The sequence below is a fragment of the Lutra lutra genome, chromosome 13 (assembly GCF_902655055.1).
Source record: "Lutra lutra chromosome 13, mLutLut1.2, whole genome shotgun sequence".
Taxonomy (NCBI): Eukaryota; Metazoa; Chordata; class Mammalia; order Carnivora; family Mustelidae; genus Lutra; species Lutra lutra.
In genome coordinates, this window is record NC_062290.1 from 17,588,922 (window position 1) to 17,612,045 (window position 23,124).

Here is a 23,124-nt window from a genome sequence, read left to right on the forward strand (position 1 = left end):
GATTCTTCTTGTTACCCGCCCCTTGGTTGTTCTTCGCCCTTGGGCTGTAAGTTTCCTTCTTCCTCAGAACCCATGAAGAGGGAACCCAAATCCTGTGCTGTTTGTTGCACATGTGTACCTGAAGGCCTGACAGTCCTGAGGGAACATCAGGTTTGGGGCAGATTGTCCCAGTGTTGATATTCCCAGGCTAAGGTCTCTGCGCAACTTTTCCACCAAAAGACAAACGATTGGAGGCTGCCGTTGTGCTAACTCCTATCTCAAAGTAAATGAGGATTAGAAAGAAAAAGAAAGAAAACATGTTTGGCTAAGCTGGTACTGTTCAGCCAGAGATCTAACGGGAAATGGGATGCTCTATCATTTAGCTGAGGCTTTAAACAATCAAAACTATGTACTTTATTAGAAAGCATAGCCAGTTGAAGTAATCCAGAAGAAATTCATACAACAAGCAGCTTTTAGGCATACAACTGAGAAAATATTTTTTATTCCTTAGAGAATATTTTCATTTTATGGAGAGAGCTTTCTTCTACCGGCCCTCCTGAATGAAATTTTTTAAAAAAGATTTTTATTTATTTATTTGACAGAGAGAGAGATCACAAGTAGGCGGGGGGGGGGGGGGGGGGGGGAAGCAGGCTCCTCACTGAGCAGAGAGCCCGATGCAGGACTCGATCCCAGGACCCTGAGATCATGACCTGAGCTGAAGGTGGAGGCTGAATCCACTGAGCCACTCAGACATCCCCTGAATGAAGTTTTCACATTTTTAAAACCTTTGTCATCATGTGTAAACATGCAAGTCAGTAGATTGCTGTGTTTTGCATGATTAAATAGCACAGCCAGTGTTGGACCAAGGAAAACATACTCTGAAAAAGCGAAGATGATGTCCATGAGGGCATAAGATGAGTGCCGTCTCTCTTGCCTTCTTGTTCTTTTAATGGATGTCAAATGTTTCTCTCGTGCTCTCTTAGCAGAAGGATTTACCTAGAGATCGGTCCTTTTTTTCTGTAAAATTAGTGGTACTCTGACAAATACTTTGCCTATGTCTTATATTTTTACTTCATTCACGGTGTCTTGTTTAATATGCATTTTCATTTCGTATTTTGAAAATTTGCAAATTTACAGGAAAGTTAAAAATAATAGTCCAGTGAAACCATATAACCCTCACCTGGAATTGCTGGTTGTTAACATTGTGCCCCATTTGCTTTAAATGATATGGATTTTGGAATTCAGCAAAAATTGGAGATGAAGTCTATCTTTTTAATTTACAAATATCCAAGGTTATTTATCTCAACATTTACGGTAGCATGAGTACAAGTGATTTACATTTAGAATTGATAGGTTTTAAGAGATTTTTCTCTACCCTCGATATAAAAATTAGAGTCATTTCCCCAAGTCCCACACTAAAACTGTGGACCTACTGTGTTTTAGATAGTTATGATACCCCAACATTCTAGAATGGCACTTGGTGAAATATGTCTGAATATTACCCTATTGCTAATGCCTATTATAGGGATTATATACAATTTGTTTTTCGTGACTTTCTTTTATACATTTTAGTAGAACTTAAAGCAAATAAAATTCATACTACTGGGACATGGGACACCTGGCTGGCTCAGTCAGTAGAGCATGCAACTCTTGATCTCAGGGTTGTGAGTTTGAGCCCTGTGTTGGGTGTGGAGATTACTTAATAGAATATTAAAAATAAAATAAAACTACTGGGATAAGCAATTTGAAAAAAATTAAAAAGATGGCTTCAGAAGGAAACAAATGCAAGTTGAGAAAGATAGAAATTATTTAAATTGTTTACTATATGTCAGTCATTAAACACTGCTTTTCCTGTCACTTAGGGTCTTAATGTAGGGAATTACTAGGAATCATTCACAAAACAAACTACAATTTTGAGATGGAAGGTTTATTCTAGTTAATGAAGTACAGCATCAGATTAATATTGCTTACTACTTTACTAAGTACAAGAGTTACCACAAACAGTTCTATTTTTAGGGAGTTACCTAGGGTCTTCCACAACGTACTAAACAACTGCTAAGCTTGCAAATGTGAATTGTTGGGGAGGAAAAATTTTTACTCTATCCCTTAAGGTTTTTCTAGCTGATCTAAGAATCAAATGGACATGAGACTGATTAATTAGAAATTAAGAGAACATCAAACGGGTGCCTGGCTGACTTAGTTGGTGGAGCATGTGACTCCCGATCTTGGGGTCTTTAAGCCCCACATTGGGTAGGGAGACTACTTAAAAAAAAAAAAAGGAAAAAAGGAAAAAAATCAAACTACATTTAATAAATAGCATGTATACCTTCTGTGTACATGGGAGAGACCGGGGAAAACAGTGACTCCCTGGCTGAAGCCATTATCTCAAACATCATCTCTAGCTAAAGACAAAAGATGCTGGGGGTGAGGAGACTGTTATGGGAAGTTACCAGAAAAAGCACAGTAAACCAGGGTAAAGTTTCTACACAGATTTAAGTCCAGGCCTTTTCCATTGATAACAGTTTCTAGAGAGTTAGTCTCCCCCCTCCCCCCACCCTGCCCCTTCTTGGTACTGAAGGAAACACACTTAAAATGGAGATTTCTCTTGTATATATAAATGTCTCTTAAAAGGGTAACTTCTACTCAGTTTTCAGAGTTTCTCTTGAGTCTGCAGTCTCTTAAAAATAATCAGCTTCGTGACATACGGGTAGCTCAGTCAGGTAAGCAAGCAACTGACTCTTGATGTAGGCTCAGGTTGTGGTCTCAGGGTCCTGAGATCAAGTCCCACATTGGGCTGAGGCTCTGCACTGAGCAGTGAGTCTGCTTGAGATTCTCTCCCTTGCCCCCCCCAATAAAAAAATAAATAAGTCTTAAGGGGGGAAAAATAACCAACTTGAAATAATACGCCAAAGAGGCAAATTTCGGGGCAGCAAAATTTGCTTCCCTTCCAGAAGCATTATTGTCTCCAAACGGATTTATGTCATTCATCAAACACAGTTCACTAAATAACATAAATAGATGTTCTTTTGTAGTTATTTAGGGGAAGAGGAAACCCTGTTCCATGTTTTAATATATTTCACCTGTAGGGTCAATTAAACTGGATTTTTGTAATTTGCTTAGAAAAATAAGTTACTTCTCACTAGGTTAAATATAAAACAAATACAACACTGTTTCATGGCAAACGTGGCTCCCATAGGTTTTCCTCTTTTGATTTGGGCCTGACAGTGCATTTGTAACTAGTCCTATCACCATTAAAATCAGCCATTCAGAAATCAATGCCTTGTCTCCACACATTACTCTTTTTTCCTTAGCGACCAGCACTTAAATTTAGTAGTTGATGTGGTCCTTTGTAACCAAGAAGTGTTGTGTATAAGGACTGATTAAAAACATTCATTGTCCAGGCAGAAGTGTCTTGAGAGGAAGAGGGTGTGGCGATGGTAGAAAATTTAACGGAGATTATGCCAAAAGATTCAGACTAGCCCTTGACAAGGATGCGATGTCTGTTGATGGGGGAAGGGCACCTTTCCTTTCAGATCCAACTCAATGGACACAAATACTAGCAAGATTGTTATTTACTGTGGTTTGCCGAGGGTGCAGCCAAGGGAAAAGGACCACCTCCACCCCTCCCCCAAAATACTAAGTGCCAGCTCCAAATGTCCTCTCACCTGATCGGTTAAATCCTGGTACCCTTTGGCTTCAATGTAGATAAACACTCTCCAGAAAGAGGTGAAGGTGATTAACCTTAGGTCTTTCTGTAACGCTTGAGACTTTTAATGTATATCCCTCATAAGCCTGCTTGTCAAAGATTTAATTTTTAGTATGTGCTTTCCTAAAATTTTCAGGGCTTGTCAACAGAATAGTGATTTAATCCTTTTTGATGCAATAAGATTGAAACCAGAAATGACTTATAGCTATTGGGAAAGAAAAGACTGTTTTCATTACTGCACATTATATGTTTGTCCAAATAGAAAGCCCAAAACATCTTGTCTTGGGATTTTTATGAAATTAACCAGTAGATCAAGATACTCAGAAATTAATAGGGTTTCCATATTCAAGCAAAAAAAATAATAGTTTTGCAGGATAATGGGATTGTGTTAGAATTCATCATGGCAGCAAGCTCAGTAAAATGTTCAAACCTAAGACGTGTGTGGGACCGTGGAGGAACACGACATTGCGTTCGGAGACAACAAATATTTTAAACATGTCCCTTCCCAAATCAGTCTGTTAAATGGAAGTCCAACCATATTTTCAAATGTTAGTAAAATTGTTCTAAATTTCATCTGAAAGAAAAAATGTACGAGAATAGCTTGGAGGTGGCACCTGCGTGCCCCAGTTGGGTAAGTATCCTACTCTTAGTTTTGGCTCAGGTCATGATCTCAGGGTCGTGGGATGGAGCCCCATGTCAGGCTTCCTGCTTCAGGTTCTCCCTCTCCCTCCACCCCTCCCACTCATGCTCTCTCTCTCACAAATAAATAAATCTTTACAAATAAAATAATAGCTAGCAATACTTTGAGAGAGGAAAGTAATGAAGTCTCGGTGGTTTTTGTTTGTTTTTATTTTTTTTTTTTTAATCAAAGATTTTATTTGAGAGAGAGAGGGGAAGTACACTAGTAGGGGGAAATGGGAGAGGAAGAACCAGGCTTCTACTGAACAGGGAGCCCAACCTGGGGCTCGATCCCCAGACCCTCAGATCGTGACCTGAGCTGAAGGCAGACACTTAACTGGCTGAGCCATCCAGGGGCCCCTGAATTCTTTAATACTAGATATGAAGCCATGTTTTAAAGCTAAAAAATTTAAAAAGTGTATTACTAGTTTACATTTGAAATCTCAAACCAATACAGTAATAACTCAGAAACATGTTAGTTTATGTATAATATTGGAAAGGAATGGAAACTGCTTAAAAGCATAAAGTTGAATTATGGACCTTTTCCCAGCACATCTCTGTATTATATAATCAAAGTCTTGGAAAAACATTTTGTTGGGTCAAACTTTCCAGAAAAGAGGCATGTAGCTAAGAGCAGTATTAAATTATATTCTATTTTCAAAGTAAAACTGATAGAAATTCTTGGAGGGCAAAAATATGACCTATGTCATAAATTGGGACACTTTAAAAAGATTACAGATATAGATATGACAACACACAATTAATTATTGGGAATTCTGAGACTGCTTTCAAAAAAAATCCTGATTGATAGTTTGGTCTAAAATATTAAAGTGCTGAAGAAGGATGTTAAAAAAAAAAAAAAGCATAAAGTTGAACAAAAATTAAGATGGCTGCATTAATGCTCCAGCGAAGCTCGATTTTTAAGTAAACTTTCCCCCTCTTCTGCAAACTACCTCTCCTCCCTTCTTAGCCTTTTATTTCAGGAACCTGGTGCCTCCCTAAAGACAGGACAGATAAAGCGGGTACCATGTACACAATTGCTGTCAAAACTGGTTAGATCCTCTATTTCCTTATTAAAACCACCCCCCCACTCTCTCCTGCCCCCCAGCCCTTTGGCTTACAGTTTTTGAAGGCCATAGCCAGCTGTGGCCTTCTTTGTCTGACAAAGCAATAAAGCTATTATTCCTCTTGATCCCAAACTGTCTTCACATTTGGGTTCTGAAGCACAGAGTTCAGTTTTCAACAACAGAACCATCAGAACACAGGAAGGGAAGAGCAAATTTACTTTATTCAACAAGTAGGTCTTGGAGAACATTAATCATAGCTTCAGAACCTACAACAAAATCCAGGTGGATTAAGAATGAAACTACAAGAACATATCAGTGGGGGCGCCTGGGTGGCTCAGTGGGTTAAAGCCTCTGCTTTCGGCTCAGGTTGTGATCTCAGGGTCCTGGGATGGAGCCCCGCATTGGGCTCTCCACTCAGCGGGGAGCCTGCTTCCTCCTCTCTCTCTGCCTGCCTCTCTGCCTACCTGTGATCTCTGTCTGTCAAATAAATAAATAAAATCTTTAAAAAAAAAATATCAGTGACTATCCACACGCGATGGGATTTTCCAAATAAAACCAATGGGCATATTCCTTACGGAACAGATTATACATTTAACTTAAAGTATGTATCTTCTGAATATGAGAAAGCAAAAGGCAATCAGATTTGGGAAATTTGCCTACAGTTTTTGAAAGAGGGAGCCTGAATACCGTAATATGGAAATCATTTATGCTAATATTTTAAAAACAGCCTTATTGGGATAAAAATCAATCGTATATCCTACAATTCACCCATGTAAAGTTTGTAATTTTTTTTTAAAGATTTTATGTATTCTTCTGAGAGAGAGAGAGAGAGAGAGCACAAGCAGGGAGAGAGGCAGAAGGAGAGGGAGAAGCAGTTCCTGCTGAGCTGGGATTTCGGACATGGGACAAGGTCCCAGGATCTGGAGATCATGACCTGAGCCAAAGGCAGATAGATGCTTTACCATCTGAGCCACCCAGGTACACCTTGATTGTTTTTAATAGAACCCTCACAAGTAGCTTTAGACCATATTCATCACCCCCAGAAGAAACCATATACCCTTCTGTGGTCTCTCCTCATTACCCCTCAACCCCCTTATACTAATATATTTTTTTTAAAGCATTAAAATGCCAAGAGTAAAATTAACAAAGGATGTTATAATCCATAGAAGGTGAAGTACAAATAGCAAATATGAAATACTGAAATTCAATACTAATAATCCAAATGAAAACAACTTAAACTTTATATATACACCAAACTAGCAGGGGTTTTTTATGAGAGTTTTAATATTCGTTCTCATAATTATGAGACTATGTTAAGAAACAAGCTTTCCCTGCAGGGAGAAATGTTAAAATCTATCCAAAAAGCAGTTTGATCCCATGAAAAGCCCTTAAAAACACTCAGATTCCTTGATTACTTGCTCACTTCTTGGAAAATATCCTAAGGGAATAATCAGAGGTCACGATCCACATTTAAATGTGATGCTAGTCCATATCCTTATTGGGGGTGAAATGTAAAAATACATAAAACTCCAACAATAGAGAAATAACTGTGTACTTTTTTTTTTACATTCATACAACGGGATATTGTGGAATGTTCTTATAGTATACCCAGTGCCGTGGAAAATTACTATTAACGAAAGTAGACTAGAAGACTACATCTATGTTCTCAATTGTGAAAAAAAAAACCGATATCAAAGACAAAGGAGCATTCGGAATTTCCCTGAAATATCACATCCTGATATTTTGAGAGCGTTCCTTCCAGCTCTATAAAATTGTCGCTTGCCAAATATTTATTTGGAGAATTTTCCACATATGCTTTGCCTTAGGGAACCTTACTAACATTCTTCACCCCCAAGTGGGTGTGGGAGAGGGAGGGAGGAGCCCACTTTTGTTGGGGGAGGGAGGAGCCCACTTTTGTCTCCATTTCTCTTTCACCCCCAAATGTTTTTAGCTTTAAGCTTTGGTGCTTAGCAATGGGTCCCAAAGCCTTATCCTCTGGGCAGCCCTGTAAGACACTCTACCTTTCTATCCTGAGTTGAGAAAAACTTTTCGCAGTACTCACCAGAAGATTAATTTAACCAGTCCTATAGGGCACTGTCAGCCTGGCTTCAAGATCCCAGGACACCTAGATTGGCCCCCCCTTTGCCTGCAGCTCCTTTGAATGTATATATGTAACTTTGTTATCTAATACCAGATAAATGATCATTTAATTGGTCTAATTCTTGCAGGTGCACACCAATGCAAAATGAAGGTTCCCTTCAGCAGGTGCTCTTAAAAATATATGCTCTAGTGTTATCCGTCCGCCCATTGAATCAATGCGGGAGGAAACTTGGATAAACAATGTGGGTACAGAAGGAAGAGCCTATTTAACTTCAGAATTTGGTAGATTTCATGTAAAGGCTTAACTACCTTCAAGATCAGCTAAGAAACAGAAACCAATTTCTTTCTTAAAAAAAAAAAAAAGGTATTTTGTTCTTTGCCGTTTTGTGGGTTTTTTAAAGGATTTATTTCTACAAAACCAATCACTAGTTTAATATTACTGGGTATTTATAACTTACTTTCGTTGTCCTCAGACTTATTCGTAAACTTTCTGGCCCAGTCAGAATTCTTTCATTTAACTTACTTCAAAGGAGAAATATTTTCTTTTGGGGAGCTTTCCCTACTCCCAAACCCAAAGAAACATGCCCCTTCAAATATGTCCCTTAGAGCCCATTGAGTTAATGACAACAGCTAACCTTCATCAAGCATTTCCTTGCTACATGTTCTAGGCACCTGGCACCTTCTTTCATGTCACAGCCTCCTTGGGAATGGATGCTACTCCTGGCCCAGTTTACAAAGAGGGCAAAGAAGTATATGAATCTGTAATAAATGGCATCTAAAAAACATATTTTTTTTTCTCCAATCTGGTTTTCCATCTGAACATTCCATCTCCTTTCCCAGACCCTGCCCTGCTTTGAGTGTCGTGCTTCTTCAAGCTTTAAACACACAAACACGGGGCGCCTGGGTGGCTCAGTGGATTAAAGCCTCTGCCTTCAGCTCAGGTCCTGCTCTCAGGGTCCTGGGATTAAGCCCCAGCATCGGGCTCTCTGCTCAGCGGGGAGCCTGCTTTCCCCTCTCTCTCTCTGCCTGCCTCTGCCTACTTATGATCTCTATCAAATAAATAAATAAAATCTTAAAAAAAATAAACACACAAATGCACTGAGAAGTAAAGGGGGGAAGCAAGAAGAATTCATTCTTGAGTCTTGCTGACTCACCCCCCAAGAGCTCGTGGAGAGGGGGACAGAGCAGAAGCAGAAACGTGGTGACTATCAATCCAGTGAGGGCCACACCCGGGAGGAGAGGTGGGTGAGAAATCCTAAACCAAACTAGTCCTAAAAGTGGCAGGAAGAGCCAGAGAAAGGCATCTGGAGGCCCCAGAAGGGAATGGTTTCAAGAAGTGCTGTCAGGGGGCGCCTGGGTGGCTCAGTGGGTTAAGCCACTGCCTTCGGCTCAGGTCATGATCTCAGGGTCCTGGGATCGAGTCCCGCATCGGGCTCTCTGCTCAGCAAGAAGCCTGCTTCCCTCTCTCTCTCTGCCTGCCTCTCCGTCTACTTGTGATCTCTCTCTGTCAAATAAATAAATAAAATCTTTAAAAAAAAAAAAAAAAAAGAAGTGCTGTCAGTCTTAACATATTAGGAGTTTTGGGAAGGAAAGGTTTTGGTATAAAATATATGGCAGTCAAACGCCACAATTTCCAGAACCCATCTAAGGAGGCAAGCCTTGCTTCTCTAGGTAATGTAATAAATACATCCCTTCCCACCCCAACACACATACACACACCAGAAGGGGTGTCCTCAGGACTAGTGAGGAACCAGGAGCTTATTTGGTTGAGGCCCGTAGGCCTGTAGGGCTGGCTTTTGTGTACACTTGAGGACAAGGAGGGGTTGTAAAGGGAGTCTTACCCTTCTTCTTTTTTAAGATTTTATTTATTTATTTGAGAGAGAGAGAGAGAGAGCATGAAAAGGGGGAGGGTCAGAGGGAGAAGCAGACTGTCTGCTGAGCAGAGAGCCTGATGCGGGACTCGATCCCAGGACTCCAGGATCATGACGTGAGCCGAAGGCAGTTGCTTAACCAGCTAAGCCACCCAGGCACCCTTACCCTTCTTGATCTCGGTTACCAGCCACCCCGATTTGCCCAGAACTGAGGAGGCTGCCGGACCCAGGATCTCAAATGCTAAAAACCAGTATGAGTTGGTCATGGGACCTGTGTCTTTCTCTCCATATCTTCAGGAAAGCGGACATCAATGCTTTGAGAGTAGAATTTATCTTTTCTTGGTATTGGCATGTCAGAAACTGGCCTGTGGCAAGCACAGAGAAAAGAAGAGGGGATTGGGGGTGCTCAAGTAGGAGAGAATTGTAATGGGGTCAGGAGCAAGGCATGGGGACGACATGCTCTTATGCAAGCTGAGAAGCCCAACCCAATCTTCCACCTCTGAGGGGGTCTTTGCGGGCAGGGTTTGTGGATGGGTAGAAATCAGAACAAGCCCAACAAAGCTGGCTCCAGTGGTGACATTTCACTGCATATACTGGATGACACCAACTAAACTTTGCAGGTTCTCCTTTGGAAAACCCTTCTATGATGTACCCAGTTACTGAGGTCACCAATGCGAGAGGCATCCCTGAGCTCCCCTCTTTCCCCCAGCCTGTCACTAAGATCTCTCTTCCAAAAGTGCCTTCTCAAACTCTCCCCTCTCGTCCTCAAGCCCTGTTCAGTTCCTTATCATCTCTCATCTGGAGCATTGCCACTTTCCAAGTTGCCTGTTCTTAAATGCTGGCTTCCAGAAAATGTCACCAAAACAATCTGGTCATAAAACAGAGTGGAGTGGATTGCTCACGACAGTAAAGGAGAGCTTCTCTCTCCAGGTTCCGGGTAGCATCTCAGAGGGAGGAGAGCCAAGCAGGGCTATTTATGAGGTTTAAAATTCTGGTTAAGTCCCATCTGACAATGTGGGATCTTGGGTAATGATAGTAATAACATAGTCTAGGACTGGAAGAAATAGCAAAGGTGAAGCAAAAAGTTCAAATGGTCTTAGGGCACAATCTGCCATGCGAGGCTTTTTATTTATTGCAGAATTGATGGGTCTTGAAGATGTTCCTGGAGTGGAAAATAAAGTTATTTGCAACTTACCTCCCAGGGCAAGAATTTTCTAGAATAGTAATGTTATGTTGGTGAAGATAGTAAACTATGTAAGTATAGTTGGTTTTGCCTCTCACCTCCTTACCTTACCTCTCACTCTTTCAATCCAATAAACGCAAAACAACAACAAAAAGAATAGCAGTAAATACTGAACTGTCATTATGTGCCAAACAGTGTCCTAAGCATTTTATAGATATTGGCTCATTGAATCCTCCACAGTCTGATGGCACGGGTACAACTGTCCACATGACACGAATGTGGGAATGAAGCAGCTCATTCTTTTTGGTGCCAAATAATAACTCACCATCTAAGTGTACCATGGTGTGTTTATTCATTTACCTACTGAAGGGCATTTTGGTTGCTTCCAAGTTTTGGAAATGCTAAAGAAAGCAGCTATAAACATCTGTGGGCAGGTTTTGTGTGGACATGAATTTTCAATTTTTTTTTGTAAATACCAAGGAATTGCTGGGTCATGTGGGAAGAGTTATGCTTGGTTAAGTAAGAAACCTCCAAGCTGGGGCGCCTGGGTGGCTCAGTGGGTTAAGCTGCTGCCTTCGGCTCAGGTCATGATCTCAGGGTTCTGGGATCGAGCCCCGCATCGGGCTCTCTGCTCAGCAGGGAGCCTGCTTCCCTCTCTCTCTCTCTCTGCCTGCCTCTCCGTCTACTTGTGATCTTTCTCTGTCAAATAAATAAATAAAATCTTAAAAAAAAAAAAAAAAGAAAAAAGAAACCTCCAAGCTTTCTTCTGGAGTGGCTGTACCATTTCACCTTCACGCCCGCCACGAACGAGAGTTCCTGTTGCTCCCCATCCTCACCAGTGTTTGGTGATGTCAGGGTTCTGGGCTTTTGCCATTCTTGTACGCAGGTAGTAGCATTTCAAGTTTTACTTTATAATTCCCTAATGACATTGACCTGGAGCATCTTTTCATATGCTGATTTGCCATCTGCATATCTTCTTTGGTGAGTTGTCTGTTCAGGTCTCTTGCCCATTTTTAAAATTGGGTTGTTTGGGGTTTTTTAAATTGACTTTTAAGAGTTCATTGTATATTTTGGATAGCAGTTCTTTATCAGATATGTCTTTTGCAAATATCTTCTCTTAATCTGTTACTGTGAATTTTTTTAGCAGAAAAAGACATGTTACAATGTTTAATCAGTAGCTGATACTTCTCTTTGGGAACAGGGACTGTACCTCATGTTTGTGTTTGTAGGCCTAGCACAGAGCACGATGTATAAGAAATGCTCATTAAATATGCAGTAAATGAATAAAAACAATTAATTTGCTTAATCCTGATTACCCTTCTTAATGAAAACAGTCTCCTTTTAGATATATATTTTCCTCTCAAATCGACAGAAATCGTAACAGTAGAAGGGGAAAAACATAAATTTACTCACAACCATCTAACATTTGGCTGAATTCAGCTTGTTTATATTCTCACTGTAAAACACAACCTTCCTGAAAATGAAATGCGGTACCTGACTTAAAGCATTCTGTGTTCCCCCCACCCCCACCTCCGCAAATATATCTCTTCAGGAAATTTGATCTTTCGTAATCTGGTGTTATTTCCTCAATGCCTGCAGATGTGACGGAGGTAACTAGAGAGTAGGACCAACCCAGCTTGCGTGGTCAGAGAGTTCAAGTCCCTGGTCGTGAAGGACGTTCCTTTCATTCGCTAGGGGAGAGCAAGTGGGAGGAGGAGGAGGCGGCGCATGCTCGTGGGTCCCGGGATACATTTTTTGCCAAGCCATTTATAGACGCTCCACAAAGGGGGTCAGGGTACACCTGTTTCCTACAAAGCTGGACGACACTTTGTAGGAGGTGCAAGCAAGGAAACGGGGATGGATTAAAAAAAAAAAAAAATAGGGAAGATGTGCATGTGCATAATCTCAGGGGAAAAGGGGCACCTGGCTGGCTCAGTCAGTAGAGTGTGGACTCTTGACCTCAGGGCTGTGAGTTTGAGACCCGCATGGGGTGTACAGATTACTTAAAAAAACAAACAAACAAAAAACTCAGGGCGGGGGAAATGCAAGCATTCTTGGCTTAGGACTAGTAACGACAAACCAGCGCGACAGAAGAGAGGAAAGCTTTCTCTAGAATATTTCCACATTAATATCACATGGTAGGGGGCTGTGGGGAGTGACTTGATTCAGTGGTGCTGTGCCATGTTTTTAGAAGAAATTACTTCATTTTTTAAAGATTTTATTTCTTTGAGAGAAAGAGACACCAAGCACGAGTAGCGAGAAGGAGCAGAGAGGGAGAGGAACAAGCAGACTCCACGCTGAGTGGGGAGCCCACCAGCTCTGACAGGGCTCTATCCCAGGACCCAGAGATCATGACTTGAGCCATGATCTAAACATAATCTTTACACGGTTAAGATCACACGCTTAACCATGTGAGCCACCCAGGTGCCCCCATTGCTGTGTCATTTTAACAGCAGAGTCTGGCGGGAATGTGGTGGCCGAGAAAGAGAAATTGCCTCCTGTAATCGTTACATCCATTCAAGGCGGTTTTCCTCCACCTGGGCACTATGAACTTTTTGCCCCAGATAATCCTTCATCAATAGGAGTGGAGGCTGTCCTGTGTATTGTCGGATGTTCGGCAGCCTTGCTGGTCCCCGGGCACTGCATGCCAGTAGCAACCCCCCTTCCCATCGAGTTGTGACAACCACAGATACTTCTAGATCCTGCCACATGGCCTCTGGAAAGCAAAGTCATCCCTACATGCGAGCCACTCATTTATAGGAAGAATTCAATTTCCAGCACTGTGCCTGGGCAAAGTGTCTCCTATCTGAAAATTCACTGAGTAGGTATTAGATTTGAGCTAATGGTAAACCAAAAAAACTCATGGTCGCCACCAATAGATGGGTGTGAAGATGACTGGATGGATGTAGGATGTCTCAGTAGGTAGATGTTATTTCTCTTAGGAATCAGCCAGTATGTAGAAATACACATCATCTAAGCTACTTCCTTTCTAGCCAATCACAGGAGGTGAAAGGATCCTTGTGGGAGGGCAGAACAAGTAGTCCACCATTAGATCCTAATGACCAAGAAAAAAAATGGTGGTGCCTATCAAAAATATGACAGGCTTCCAGAAATCTGTGGAAACTAGTTATATGAATGACCCTCAAATACTAGAACTGCTTCAGAAGCAAGTGAAGAGGTTGATAAAGATACAAAGGTCTCCGTGGCGCCTGGCTGGCTCTGTCTGTGGAGCATGTAACTCTTAATCTCGGGATTGTGAGTTCGAGCCCCACGTTGGGTGTAGAAATTACTTAAAAAAATAAAATCTTAGGGGCACCTGGGTAGCTCAGTGGGTTAAGCCTCTGCCTTCAGCTCATTCATCAAACACAGGTCGTGCTCAGGTCGTGATCTCTGGATCCTGGGATTGAGGCCCTCATCGGGCTCTCTGCTCAGCAGGGAGCCTGCTCTCCCCACTCTCTCTGCCTGCCTCTCTGCCTACTTGTGATCTCTGTCTGTCAAATAAATAAATAAGATCTTTAAAAAAACTCCTTTAAAAAAAATAAAATAAAATCTTTAAAAAAAATGCAGGTGTCTGGGCCACACCTTATGTTTCACAATCCATGAAGATAAACCAAGTACAGCCGGTTTTTGTTCTTCTTGGTACTTATGTTCGATGAAGTCACTGCAAACACTAAATTAACAAAGATTAAGCTACTGCTACAATGGGAAATATGGGCTTAGGTTCCCGAGAACTTCTGGTCACAACATTTTCATCAACTGGCCGTTTGCATTAACACAGGTTTGTGCACCAATGTCTTGTGAAACAAAGCCAATCTCCGTGTTGAAAATTCTGCTCCCCTCCCACATCCCTTTTCCTATAAAATACTAGCAGATATTTAAAAATTCTTTTGAAGCCTCCTGATCTGCAGAACCAGCCTCCCCTGCACATTGGACAAGTTTTAGCCTTGCAGTCTTAACGAAATGTGGGATGCAGGCAGTGCTCGCCCAGGAAGCTTGGTGTTTCTTGAGTCCAGATAACAGGACTGCAAATCTCTTTGGCTTTCGGCCTCATGATAATGCTCCCCACTATGTGCTTTTTTTTTTTAATTTGTTAGCCACCTTTCCCTCTTTTCCACAGCTTTGCCATGCAGAGCAGGTGGTCCTCCAGCACTTTCTGGAGCAGCCCCTACCCAGCTCGGCCAATTCACTCTTCCTTTCTTGGATGATGTTGATTCATAAACACTGAACTCAAAGCCAACAGCACTAGAACTCATGCCTAATGGAAGCTTCTCCAGCACATGTATTTTCTCTGTAAAGTTTTTCACCATTTTCTCGTGCTTAGAAACAATAGACCGTACTTTAGAACTGCACTGGGGGCCACTTTAAATGATGAAATCACCAAGAAAATGCAAAACATACCCCAAAATGCACAAAAATGCAAAAAAAAAAAAAAAAAAGTGGCACTAAATCGACTGTGAAAAGGATACTTGTTCACAGTATGGGAGCTGAACCGGAAGACGGAGCCTCACCTCGCTCCACCTCAGCTGGGAATGTGTATATTGAGTAATTCACATTTTTTTTTTTTAAGATTTTAGTTATTTATTTGATAGAGATCACAAGCAGGCAGAGAGGCAGGCAGAGAGAGAGGGGGAAGTAGGCTCCCTGCTGAGCAGAGAGCCCAACACGGGGCTCAATCCCAGGACCCTGAGATTATGACCCGAGCCAAAGGCAGAGGCTTAACCCACTGAGCCACCCAGGCGCCCCTGAGTAATTCACATTTTTTTTGCCTCTCTGTAGATGAGGTGGGTGATCACAGAAATGCCACAAGGAATGATTTTGGAGTTATGAATGAATTTACCAAGGATGCAGATTTGTAAATAGGGAGTTCATGAATACTGAGGATCAATGGTGTCTATATTTCTGTCAAGCTCCCTAAGGAATTGAGGAAACTCAGGATTACATATTGATGAGTGTGAAATAGTGCTTCTGTTTGGTATTCAATAGGATACAATTTTCTGAAGGGATTCCACCCTGGGACATTCGGGGGTCTGCCCCAATGAAAGACATTTTTAAAGCTATGCCTAGGCTTTATGCTACATGGGTGGCTGTTGAGATTTCAATGGAAAAATCATTTTTATTCTTTCAACCACAGATAAGTGGAGGGATTTTAAAAATATTCTTCAAGGGGTGCTTGGGTGGCTCAGTCAGTTAAGTGGATAACTTGATCTCAGCTCAGGTCTGAATCTGAGGGTTGTGAGTTCCAGCCCCATGTTAGGCTTCACTCTGGGTGTGGAGCCTACTTAAAAAAAAAAAAAAAAGAATTAAAAATATTCTATGTATGGGAATCCACAAAAATTAGGTTACCACAGCACAATTAAGATAGGAAAGACAGCTCAGCTGAGTCTTTCTTTCCTGGAAAAAGGCAACAAAACCTATTGGGATGGACACCAGTGTACAATAAATATTTCTCTTTATATTTGATACTGAGAAGAACTGAAATACTATGGTAGGGTTTTTCTCTTTAAATTGAGAAGAAATGATCAAAAGATACCATGAATAGGACATCTTCCTCTAATTATTTTCAGGATTTCCATAATCACAATTACTCTGGTGACTCTTCATGTGTAATTTGTCTATCCTATAGAATGTAAGTGTCAGGGATTGTGTTGTCTTATCCATCACCGTATCCCTAATAGCTGACACAGGGACTGGTGCATAGCAGATGTTCAAAAGGTTTTTAAATAAGAAGGAAAAGAGAGGGCGCCTGGGTGGCTCAGTCAGTTAAGCCGCTGCCTTCCACTCAGGTCATGATCCCAGGGTCCTGGGATCAAGTCCCATATCAGGCTCCCTGTTCAGTTAGGGTTAGGAGAGCCTGCTTTTCCCTCTCCCTCTGCCTGCTGCTCTGCTTACTTGTGCTCTCTCTGTCAAATAAATCAATAAAATCTTAAAAAAAAAAAAAAAGAAGGAAAAGAGGAAAGCAAATAAACATTTGTTGAACACTTCTTGAAAGTTGAGCAAGTTGATACCCATTTCTTTCTCGAAAACCTCTATGGTAGATATTTTTCACCCCATTTCACAGATCAGAAAACTGAGACTCAGAGAGGCTTTGTAACTAATCCATATCACCTCATCAGACATCATTAGTCACCAACTGCCCTTCTGTCTCTCCTTTCCTCTTGCAGGTAGTGCCAGGGTAGCGTTAAGTAGAGAACACACTCCCTACCCCCACTCTTGCAGCCTTCAGAGGAAGGCCATCCCAGCCCACATGCCAAGTTTAAGTCCTTATTAATTTTTAAAAATCAGGGTAGAGTTGTTCCCTTTGTCAATGATTAGTCTAGGAGTTTTGACATATGACTCAGCTAATGAGAGGCAAGGACAGGTCTGCTGCGGATTGGACATTCGGAAATAGGTTAGAAACTCCTAAGGGAACACTGGAAAAGATTTTCTGGATTTGATACCTTCTGGATGTGACGGAGTCATTCCATGACCTGAGATGGCAACATGGAGAGATCCAGGAGCCGGGGAGTGGGGGCGGGAGGGGGGCAGCGGGGAGTCCTTAATGACGTGATTGAGACACTGAATTAACTAGTTACCCAACCTCTGAACTTAGCAGGTTGGAAAATGAGTTTCTTCATTGTTTCAGGCATCCTGAATCAAGGGGGGTATTTCCAGATTAGACCCTGCAAACTGATATCATGTAGCTAAGAAATGGCAAACCCAGATTTCATCCCAGGTCTGGCTCTGACGTCTGTGTTCTTTCCACTCTATTCCACTATCTTTTGGAAGGTAAAATTGTACAGAAAAGGAAACTTTGAACCCTGTGGGGGAACTCAACACTGGTGATTATTCTAAATCATTCAACTGTCCACTGTAGCACATTCTTCATAGATTAGACGATAGATTTATTCATTGCACAGTTGTATATAAAGTACAACATAATGCTTAAATATATTTTAACTTGTATTTTCTTCTGTAACTATCTCTATCTTTCCTTATGAATCATAAGTTCTCTGAGGGCAGTCCTCCTGTCTTGTTTTTCCATACATCAGTACTTGTCAGTTTCCTGTAAGTTCCAAATGATAGAAACACAAAGTAAATTAACTTAAACAGTGAAAAGTGATGTTCTGGCTCCAGTAAGCAGACCACAAGCGTGGACGGGGCCTCATGCATGAATGGACCCACGCAGGAGTGGCTTGTGACTCATACATAATAGGCCTCTGCAATTTACAAGGCTCTCTCTGGAACTTCGTGCCCTGCTCCGCTGGGACCATGACTATTGGCCACTTTCAAGTCAACAGTCCCATGATTCCTGACAAGTGAGCAAAGAGAGGCTCCTCTTCAGCTTCTACAGAAACATCCTGGAGAAAGTTCCTGATTGGTTGGGCTTGGGTCACGTGCCCATCCCAGAGCCAGTCACTATGGGCAGGGGTATCACAATTGGCCCACCCCAGGCTGTGGGTCAGCTTCTGTGTTTAGAGGGATGGATATGTTAAAGGAAAAATTCACAAAGGAAAAGGGCCACCCTGTTCTCTCAAGGACTTCTTCTCAGGCTCTTAGTAGAATGGTGGGTAAACAGTGGTCACTGCCAATAGCTAGGGGACTAATAACCATAAGTTCGTGTATCACTGGTCACAAATGAGCACACACCCCACAGGGCACACACAAAGGGGCACACACCCCACAGGCCACATATGCCATGCTCTTTCCAAAATGTCTGTGCAGATACCATGAGGAGACCTCCAGCACCAATATTTTATCAATTTTAATTGTTTTGGGAGAGAGAGAGAGAGAACAGGGAGAGGGGCAGAGGAAGAGGGAGGGAGAGAAGCTTGAACAGGCTCCCTGTTGAGCGCAGAGCCCCACCCGAGGCTCGATCTCATGACCCTGAGATCATGACCTGAGCCTAAGCCAAGAGTCAGAGGCTTAACCAAGGAAGCCACCCAGGCACCCCCAACACCAATATTTTAGAGCCAGGAACCTTTTACTCTCAACCCTTCTGCTCCCACGCCCAGTCTTGATGATTGCCAGATAGTGAGGACCTGCCCCCCACCCCCCCACAGAGAACATAGCAGGGAGAAAATTCCACATACCAGCTTGCACACGTAACTGTTCGCAACACCGAGCAGCCCAGGCTTCGGTCACCAGCATTTGCCTTCCTGCTTTGGGGCTGAGGATTCTCTTTTGAGCCACTAAGCCCCCCAGCGTTTCTCCATGGCACAGTCAAGCCGGTTCCATCGCCAGCGTGGAAAAGACGTGGAGGGGGGGCAGCGATCACCGTGGAACTTGAGTGACTTGAGGGGTTGGGGCGGGTAGGGGGACATGGGTTGGACGTAACAAAGTTCCAGGGAACATCAGTCCTACAGCTTGCCTACCCTTGTGCCAGTTGTAAGGGAGGCAAGGAAGGGAGTAAGCCACCCCTCCTTTTTTTCCTCTTGTTTCCACCAGCTGGTAAATAACACTATAAATAGCGACGAGCTAGAGGCTAAAAGTGCTTGGTCCAGCCCAGACAACGATGCCGAATTTCTTAGCCAAGCATGGCTCGTGGCAGTTCTAAGACACTTTCAACAGTGGAAACTGAGTCGTTAAGAGGAGTTTTGGTTTGTTTATTTACTCTATACACAAATCGCGTATACATTTTATCATTGAAAGAATGGTTATTATTCACTTTAAATGAGGTATGTGAGTGTTGGTTTCTCCTTCCCTGGAATGCCAGTACCGGTTAAGCAAGAGGGGTTTAATATCTCTGCTGATGTGGAGATCACCTTTGACATGAGAAGTGACTCCAGTAAGGGCTTCTCCATGCCTCCATGGAAAGCAAACAGAAGTAATCAAAAGAATAAGAACAGTTGAGGCTCATCTCTTTCCCCTTTGTGTTCCTTTCCTACGGCCATTGTAACAAATCACAAATGAGCGGCTCAAACCACCGGTAGTCCCTAGGGTTCTGCAAATGAGCGGTCTGTGATCAGTTTCACTCAGCTCAAGTCAAGGTGTGTCTTGGGCTGTTTCTTCTGTGTCTCTAGGTCAGGATCTCTCCCTTTTCTGCCGTGGCTGGATTCCTGGCATTCCGGGGCTGAAGGCTCCCTTCCTCCACTTTCCCAAAGCCAGAGAGAAATTTCTTCAGATCTCTTCTTTTTCTGTCATCATGTGACCTTCTCTCCTATGGACTTCTCCTGAGTCCCTCCTATCAGGAGGCTGTGAGTACACCAAGTCCACTCCTGATAATCTGCGATCATCTCCTTACCTCAAAGCCTTTAATTGAATCACACCTGCAAAGTCCTTTTTAGTGAAAGGTAACATCCTTATAGGTTCTGGGCTTTAGGATGAGGGCGTCTTTGGGGGTCATTGGTCATTATCCATCCTACCACTCCTTTTTACTACATTAACAATATAAATTGAGAGAGAAATTATAAATCAAGAGACGTTTAGATTAGTAAAAAATATATATATGTGATTGAAAATGTGTCGTAGATCAGGCACTCCTTACTTAGCTCTAAAATTTTTCCCTTAAAATTTTGTTGCCTAGGGGCACCTGGGTGGCTCAGAGGGTTAAGCCTCTGCCTTCAGCTCGGGTCATGATCTCAGGGTCTTGGGATCGAGCCCCGCGTCGGGCTCTCTGCTCAGCGGTGAGCCTGCTTCCCTCTCTCTCTGCCTGCCTCTCTGCCTACTTGTGATCTCTCTCTCTCTCTCTGTCAAATGAATAAAAATTTTAAAAAAAAATTTTGTTGCCTAAAAAATACACTAGAAAGTTATTTGTTTTGTTTTGTTTTTAAGGATTTTATTTATTTGTTAGAGAGAGAGAGAGGGAGGGAGCAGGGGGGCAGAGTCCGGGTGGCGGGGGAGGTGGGGAGAGGGAGAGGGGCAGAGGGAGAGAGAAAAGCAGGTTCCCCTCTGAGCAGGGAGCCCAGACTATGGGTTTGGGACTGGGGCTCAATCCCCAGGACTCCAGGATCATGACCTGAGCCAAAAGCAGAAACTCAACTGACTGAGCCACCCAGGTGCCCCTACACTAGAAAATTTAGAAGGTTTTTGGAGGTATAATGTACGTGTAATGAAATCTGTATTCTCTCAAGATAGCCGAATTCGTTGTTGTATATGCATTTGTATGTCCAGAAACTGTACCCACACCAAGACAGAGGACATTTCTAATCTGACGGAGGTCTCGTGCTTGTCAGTCAGTAACCGCCTTCACGCCTCTGTTCTAATGGCTCCTACCCAGGTTAGTTGTCGGTCCTTGAACATACAGACATATGAGCTCTTTTATATTTAGCTTCTTTCGCTCGGTGTGACGTCTGTGAGCTCTCTCCATATTACTTGCAGGCAACAGCAGCTTGTAGCTTGTAGCTACTGCTTTTAATTACTGTGTAGAATTCCACTGCACGAACACCTAACCGTTGATCAATCAGCTGTTGATGGGTATTGGGTTTGCTTCCACTTTGGAGCCATTAGGAATAAATCTGCTATGATGTATTGCTGAACATTAGAAGAAGTTGTTGATAGTGAAAAAAAAAATCACATTTTCAGGCACTTCGACATTTGAAATCTCACAGACTTTGACATTTGGGTCATCCATTAAAATATGGGTCAAACAGGGGCGCCTGGGTGGCTCAGTGGGCTAAATCCTCTGCCTTCGGCTCAGGTCATGATCCCAGGATCCTGGGATCGAGCCCTGCATCAGGCTCTCTGCTCAGCGGGGAGCCTGCTTCCTCCCCTCTCTCTGCCTGCTGCTCTGCCTACTTGCAATCTCTCTCTGTCAAATAAATAAATAAAAATCTTAAAAAAAAAAAAGATATGGATCAAACAGGCGGGGCTGCATCGGAAGTCTTCCCCACCCCAGTGAGTGTTAGTTATTTCACCTTTGCACTCCCATGTCCATATTTGTTACTCTCTCACCTCCTCACCTGGAAAACATGACCTTGAACAAATTTAGAAACTTCTACATATACTTCCATGTAAACATATATATGCTTGTATTTGTTTATATAAAAGGAATTCTACTCTAGGAAGTGTTCTGTACCTTGTTCTTTTTACTTGTTGGTAAGTTTGTGTATGTTTTGATAACAGTGTGCATCATTGCTTTTAAGGGTTATGTAGCAGGGATAAAATAGAATTTGTTTAAAGAGCCTCTCCTGTTAAAGGACTTTTAGGTTGTTTCCAGTCTTTTCCTATAGGAGATAATGAATGCTTCAGTAAATACTTTTGTATATTTTGGTAATCAGTTTAAAACATATCCGCAGGATTTCTAGCAATACTGCTATAGATTTAATAGTATGTACTTTTTAAAAAAAGATCTAATCTGCTAGGTGGAAAAACTGAAGACTTGACTGGGATTTCATTATGAGTGAGACTTAGGTTTCTTTTACTTTATGCTTCTGTTAACTCTTTTGTTAGAACTTTTAACTATTTTTTAATTTGATTGCTTTATACTCAATTTTCGATTTATGAAATCTAGCTTTGAGACAGCCTTAAATTCCTACTCATTAAGATTATTTTGTTTCAGGGGCCCTGGGTGGCTCAGTGGGTTAAGCCTCTGCCTTCAGCTCAGGTCATGATCTCAGGGTCCTGGGGTCGAGCCCTCATGGGGCTCTCTGCTTGGCGGGGAGCTTGGTTCCCCCTCTCTCTCTGCCTGCTGCTCTGCCTACTTGTGATCTCTCTATCAAATAAGTAAATAAATAAAAAAAAGACTATTTCGTTTGTACAGGTTTAGCGCTAAGGATATTTATCCCAGCATCGTTGACATTTTAAATGATCTCGATACCCAAATAAAGGAGAACAGCTGCATAAATCCATTCATCCACATGATGAAATATTTGACAATCATTAATGTGGTGGTGTGAACCACAGGTATCAAAATGTGTTGCCCAGACCAGTAGCATCAGCATCAACTTGTTGGAAATTCAAATTTTTGCATCCCTGGCCGCCTTGCCTCCATACCCTTCCCCTCTCCCCCCAGGACTGCTGAACTTGAGGGTAGGGTGTGGATGGAGACCAACAGCCTGTCTTTCCTCAGCTCTTCTACTGATTCTGATGCATGCTCCCGCTTGAGGGGCACTGGAGTAGACAAGCATTTATTCATGTGAAAAGAGGTCCACAGTATAAGTCAAATAAATGCAGATTACAGAAGAGTATATACAGTGCGATCTCAGTTTAGAGATATCCACACATATATATAAATGTATACCAACAGATCGATAAAGATGCACATTAAAATGTTGACAGTGGGGGCGCCTGGGTGGCTCAGTGGGTTAAAGCCACTGCCTTCCTCAGGTCATGATCCCAGGGTCCTGGAATCAAGCCCCACATTGGGCTCCCTGCTCAGCGGGGAGCCTGCTTCCTCCTCTCTCTCTGCCTGCCTCTCTGCCTACTTGTGATCTCTGCCGGTCAAATAAATAAATAAAATCTTAAAAAAAAAAATGTTGACAGTGGTTATCACTGGGCGGGGACATTACAAATGACTTCATTTACATATACATTTTAAAGATTTTATTTATTTGAGAGATAGAGCAAGCAAGGGGAAGGAGAGGGACAAGCAGACTCTGCTGAGCATGGAGCCCGATGCCAGGC